Genomic DNA, 6,530 nt, shown 5'->3' with positions numbered 1-6,530 from the left:
ATCACAATATCGGTGATTGACCAGATCTAGACATGCAGGCGTGTGCTGATAAACGATATTGGATTGCTTGACAACTTTGATCCCAAATATTTTTGTGTTTTGTTAAATTTGTTCATAGTTTTCCTCTATGCACAAATTTAGGGGGAGAATTAAAAAAATTCAAAAATCAAACAAAATCAGAAAATTAAAAATCCAAAAATAGTGTTATTTCTGTTTTATTTCTTGTTCAGAAAAAAAAATCAAAAATCCAAAAAATATTTTTGTTTCTGTTTTAATTTTCAGAAAATATGAAAAATACAAAAATATTGTGTGCTAAGTTTTCTTTTAGTTTTGTTTTGTCTTGAAAAGTGAATTCAGATGTAGATGAGACTCATGGAGTCTGTATCAAGATTTTCTGAGCCAAGGCTTCATCCGTGATCGTCGAAGAATTCTTATTCGAAGGAGAAAGAAATGAAGACTATTCTTTCAACATTCAATTTTTCTACCCAGAAGCAAGGTGAAGCTGACTTGAAGATTATGTGACAGATTGCATTGAAGCCTCCTCAATCAATTTGCTACTATCTTGTACATGCTGAAGTGATCCAGAAATTTCGTTCTCTATTCTCTCTGAAGATTCTCAAGCTGAAAGCGAAATTTTCAAGAATCTTTTCAAGAAGCCTCCTCACCCAACGTGCTTTCAGAGTCAAATTTTAAAGAAAAGCCCAACTGCTCAAGATGAAGTCATTCATTGAAGATTCATCAAGTTCATCTTGAAGTTGTGAAGAATTTGAAGATTAACGCTGTGACATCCCCTTATTTCTCGGCCAGAAAAGACCAATTTATTTTATGCTTTTTAAAATCAAATCAGAGAAATCTTTATAAAAGATGTTGCGGAATTGGTCCCCAAAACAAAATATGATAAAAGTTTGTCAAAACCTTTCTTTAAGAAATATATCATTTCCTTTTATATCACAACCTCGAGATGTCATGTTCCGATACAGATCAAAAGCATAAACAAGACATTATAAGCCTTACAACAGTTATTTATAACTACTGGCCTATAATCTAAAATTACTCATCATCATCATCCGACTATGCTCGGAGTCCTCTACCTGTAATATAAACAGCTGAGTGGGTCAGGCTTGGAAGCCTGGTGAGCATATAGGGTTTTCAACCCACAATACATAATTTAATATGCTTAAACATTAATCAATCAACCGAATTACCCCAACCCCATTATCTTATTTATTTCTTAAGGGTTTACCCTAAGATTCAACTATCACTCCTTCCTAAGGATTCATCCTAAGGAATAGGGACAAGGTCACACCATCACCAGGGTTTATACAACATGGGCTAAATTCATAGCTCTTATTTATTGACAGTATTCACCCCTGTCATACATGTCAATGGGTTTTTAGAGTACTCCAAATGAACATATAGTTCATTACACCTACAGGTTGCGGGCCTGCTACTGTTCCACAGACCGTCTAGAATAGTCCATGGTTGTCATCCCTACTCTGCTGAATGATGGGGGTCACCATTTGGGTAAGGGCTTATCTCATATTTCACTACTCACCCTCAACTTATGATCTCCTTTCACCACTTACCATCAACTTATGATCAATATTACTGATCATCTCCTTTATCCAACTCACGTTTCATCACACACCCATTATTTCATCTACCCATGTTTTACCCAACATTTTTGTAGATAAAAATACATATACAGTTTAAATTATTTAAAAACATGTATAAATCACACCTTCAACATCCAACTCAAATAAACAAACAATAAATATTCACACAGCACGTATTTTATATAAAATACTTCATATCTATGTGTAAGGTGAAAGTAACTACACACTCACTTGATTTAACGAAAATTGGGTAGCAATTTGTTTCCTAAAACGATCGTTTCTAATAAAACTGGGAGTTTTATTGAGAAACCGGGCTCTGCAAAGGGTCGGGCTTCGAAACCGAAAAGATAAATTTTCTGGGCTTCTCGGGCACTTCGTGGCGTATTCCGGGGGTTATAATCGATACCGGGGCTTCAGGGGATGTGAAAATAGCCAAAATATTGAAAAAGTGGCCAAAATTGCAAATTTTCCAAAAGTACCCGGAAGATCTCGTAAGCCTTCTATATATAGGCCCGAGGTTCGGACCCGAAGCAGCGAGAAGCAGACACGCATCGCAATCTGCGAGGTTCGGAGGCTAAGGCGGTGCGAGGCTCAGACCAGCTGCAAGCTTCGGATTGGTCAGCAGCCTCGGTTCGGACATATGCTCGCTTCGGATTGGGCCTCCTCCTCGGTCGAATCAGAAGCTTACACGCAGGTCGGATCACGTGGGTTGCATGCGAGGATCATGTGGCTTCTTCGGACACCTGTGCGACACGCGGCTACTGTTCATGCGAGGGAAGGTGACACGTGGCTCGCATGACTCACCAATTTCGGACACGTGGCACTTTCTAAGCGAAGGTGACGTGGCAAAAACGTGACTATGCGAATTTTCTCGATTTTTGTGCAAAAACTTCTAAAGTCCATAACTTTCGCATACGAGCTCCGTTTTTGACGTTCTTTATATGCACGCGTAGGTAATTATGCTCTACAACTTCCTTTTAGACTTCGTCGGCTAATTTTGATTTAATTTTTATATTATTATTTTTAACAGACCGGGACAGGAAATCCGTTATTATTTTTCGTCAGAATTTTTACCGTTGTACTACTATTTACGAGTCCTTCGATTCTCGTTTAGGTCGTGTTGGCTAAAAATCACTCGATCTAAAATTCGAGTATTTAGCTGTCTACTGCTAAGCTGAAACTTCGAAAAATCATAACTTCCTCATACGAAGTCAGATTTGGGCGTTCTTTTTATCGAACTTCTCGGTTTAACGAAAACTACGAGTTTTGTTTAGATTACTAAGGCTAAAAAGTAGTTTATCAAAAACTCACTTTTTACGACATTCGGCATCGTGCCGGTTTGTCGCGAAACTTCGACAGGTCATAACTTCTTCGTTATAACTCGGATTTCGGCATTATTTATATATCCGTAATCCTTGTCACGCCCACTACAAGTTTCTTAATAGATATCGGCTTTATCTAAAATTTAATTTTTGACGCTCATTTTTATTCTTAATTATTTAAACCCTAATAATTATGCATAAAACACATAAAACACATAATATTCACATAATTCCTTTTCATTTCTTCTAAATGAGTTACAAAGGTTAACCAAGACCATTATGTCAATATTAATGCCTAGCCTAGAAACACGGGCATTACAAACGCTGAAGCCAAGCTCCAAATGAAGATTGACAAGAAAAGCCAGCTACTTTTTAGGGGGAGCTTGTTTGGTCAGTTAAAAAGGTAATCTATAAACCAAGGGGGAGATTGTTGGGTCAAAATTTGTTTTATACTTTACTTTTCTAGGAAAATGTATTTTTATGTCTAGGACCGTAAACAGCTTGGTGTTTACGGCTGTATATGTGTTTACGGTTGTGTTTATGGCCGTGAACAGGTTTACGGCCGTAAACCCATTCACGGCCCATGTCCACTATATATAGGGTGAGGAGTGCATGGGTGAGAGGGTAAGGCTGATGGGTTTTGAGCATTCTAACACTCCTAAGTGTACATGTAACCCTAGGAAACCTTGGATCTATGTTTGTCTAAAACACATGCAAAATACTTTTTCCAAGGTTCATAATCCTATCTAGCATACATGGGGAACTTTAATCATAAAAGATGGCTAGAATTACATACCTTGTAGTTGATTTGATTCCTTGAAAACCTTGAGAGCCTAGCACCCCAAGTGTGATGCCTCAAATTTTTCACACAACACCAAATGCTCTTGGAATAAACTTTGAGAGAATTGTATAACACTTGAAATCGGCCTTGCCCTCTTGTCTCACTAGTGTAACTGATTTTGGTTGCTATAAGTATGCTTATATAGTATGTTGCATTAGGGTTACACCATGTAAACCCTCATGTAACATGGCTCTTCATTTCCATGACCCATGGGTTTGTAACTCCCATGGAGCATCCATGGAGCATCCTATGGACCTTAGCCCAACTAGATAATCCATGGAGCATCTAGCCCACTATACAAGTATGGATGATTTACACAATCAACCCATATATTTAATTAGTCTCCTTTTTGATCACTTAATTAATTCTAGATTAATTCTTGATTAATACTAATTAAATAATATTATTAATATATTAGAACTTGTAAGATATTAATAAACCATAAGTGTTATTTCTCTCATTTTAGTCTATCCAATTGCATGATGCCATGCAACCCAAATGGTCCATGTCGGGTCGGGTCAAGTACATACCAGAAATAGTTATGGACTTAGACACCTTATCCAACAGTCTCCCACTTGGATAAGTCTAATAACTATAACTGCAAGTATGACTTCAGGAACCGATCAACAATCGTAGCTCTTTTCAAGGTCTCTAGGAACTGTGAAGATGATGATACGCCATTTAAGATAAGTGATCATATAATCCTCTGTGCTAGATATCAGCCAGACAAATACATGGAACAATGCCTTACTTATTGTCCAGCAGTTTGTTTCCCGATTTCCGATTTGTTTTACATAGAACTTAATTGAACACATCAACTTAGTTCTGATCGGGCCCGGTACATAGGTCAAAAAAAATCATCGAGGGGCCCAGATATCGCTTCTAATCCAAGAAGGAACAGATAAACTTCGACTCATATGCTTGTTCTACTACTTGTTAAATCACACACAAAGGCATGTTTTATAACATCGAGTTACCAATGCGGTTTCGCACGATCAATGCATAACCGACTCATAGACAACAAGTCATATCTCTAGGTTTAAAGACTTATATGATATTATCGTCTCACGATCACTCGAGATAAATTCCATGAAGTGATACCAGTGAGCGTAGGTTGAATCCAATACTCAGAACTTATGAGCACTCATGAGTGTTGAGGCCATGTCCAACATCTTAGACCTCTGCAACCAACTCATGACAGTCTTAATTCATATCTACTTCCAACATATGACCGACTGTGGATAATTTGAATAATATGTAAAACACAACATAAATATTCTGGAAGTCAAAACATGAAAAAGAAATTAAAGTAAACGATTGACAGAAGATAGCAACACTTTACTCATAAATAAACATAAGTTTTATTCATCATCAAATGTCAATGTAAGTCCCCAAACTGCTTGTGTATCAATCAGATCCGTTTGATGGTGCGGAATCCCAATCAAACGGATGATGCCATATCAATAGAAGAAGAGGGAGAAGAAGAATATGATGAATCTTTGTATGAATTGATAAGAATGTAGATCTAGATACAAGAGATTCACACACACTAACACTTCTCTCTGTATTCTCTCTCTAGAACACCTTAGATTTCACACACTTAAGCTCCTCTCCACTTATGCATTCACCCAATCCTCACCCCTTACACCTATATTTATAGGAAGACGGACCGTAAACTTGATTACCATCAAGCAGACCGTAAACAGGTTTATGGTCACAACATACCGTAAAAACATCCCCGACCGTAAACACATAAAACACTATAGAAAAATACAGTTGCCTGGAAAAGCAAAGAATAAACCATAATTTTAGACCCAACAATCTCCCCCTTGGTTTATAGATTTCTTTTCTTAATTGACCCAACAAGCTCCCCTTAAAATGTAGCTGGCTTTTATTGTTAATCTTCATTGGGAGCTTGGCTTTAGCGTTTATCTTTGATTTCTTCACAGCTTCAAGATGAACTTGATGAATCTTCAATAAACGACTTCATCTAGAGCAGATGGTGTCACACCCCCAAACCAAGGATGGCGGAAACGTCCGGGGGTGGAGGACTTCATGTATAGTATCACAACAACGAGTATAATAGTGCTCAAAGTAAATACAACCATCATAAATATAATTGAAAAGGTTACATCATAGTATATGTTTACATGTTCAAAATCAATTACATTATGATGACAAAATGAACTGTTTGACGATTTAACGTCTCATCCTCAAAATGCTGTTGGTTTCCTGTTTCACCGATTTCCTGAGAATACAAGTAGTTTTGAAAGAGTGTCAACAATTAAGTTGGTGAGTTCATAAGATTTTTATTTGAGAAAGAAATCGTTTTTCCTTTGTAAAAGAGAATGAGTGTGATTCCAGAAAATCCAATATTTTCTTTATGTGATGTGAAATGAAAGTTTCTATGTTAGGAAATAATGTACTCTAGAAGATCCATAGGTTCCTTCTATAATCACCCAGTGTATATAAGTTATATAAAATTTAGTTAGATAAAGTAAGTCTTGAAGCTTTTAAATACTTTAAACTTGTATATGTGTGTAAAACCTTATGCATAAAAGTATTCATGTATAGAAGTCTTAAAACTTTGGAATACTTTAAATTGGTAGTATACATATCATATAAGACTAAAAAAAATGAATTCGAATTAATGAACATATGTACATGTTTAGGTTGTCGTAAATACGATTTAGTGATAGAACACCGCGTAAATCTTATGTTTTGCGAATACCCTACGTGAGTTATTATAAC

The sequence above is a fragment of the Lactuca virosa genome, chromosome 4 (genome assembly GCF_052849685.1).
Source record: "Lactuca virosa cultivar CGN04683 chromosome 4, Lactuca_virosa_CGN04683_v6, whole genome shotgun sequence".
NCBI lineage: Eukaryota > Viridiplantae > Streptophyta > Magnoliopsida > Asterales > Asteraceae > Lactuca > Lactuca virosa.
Note: the sequence above shows the minus strand (reverse complement) of the source record.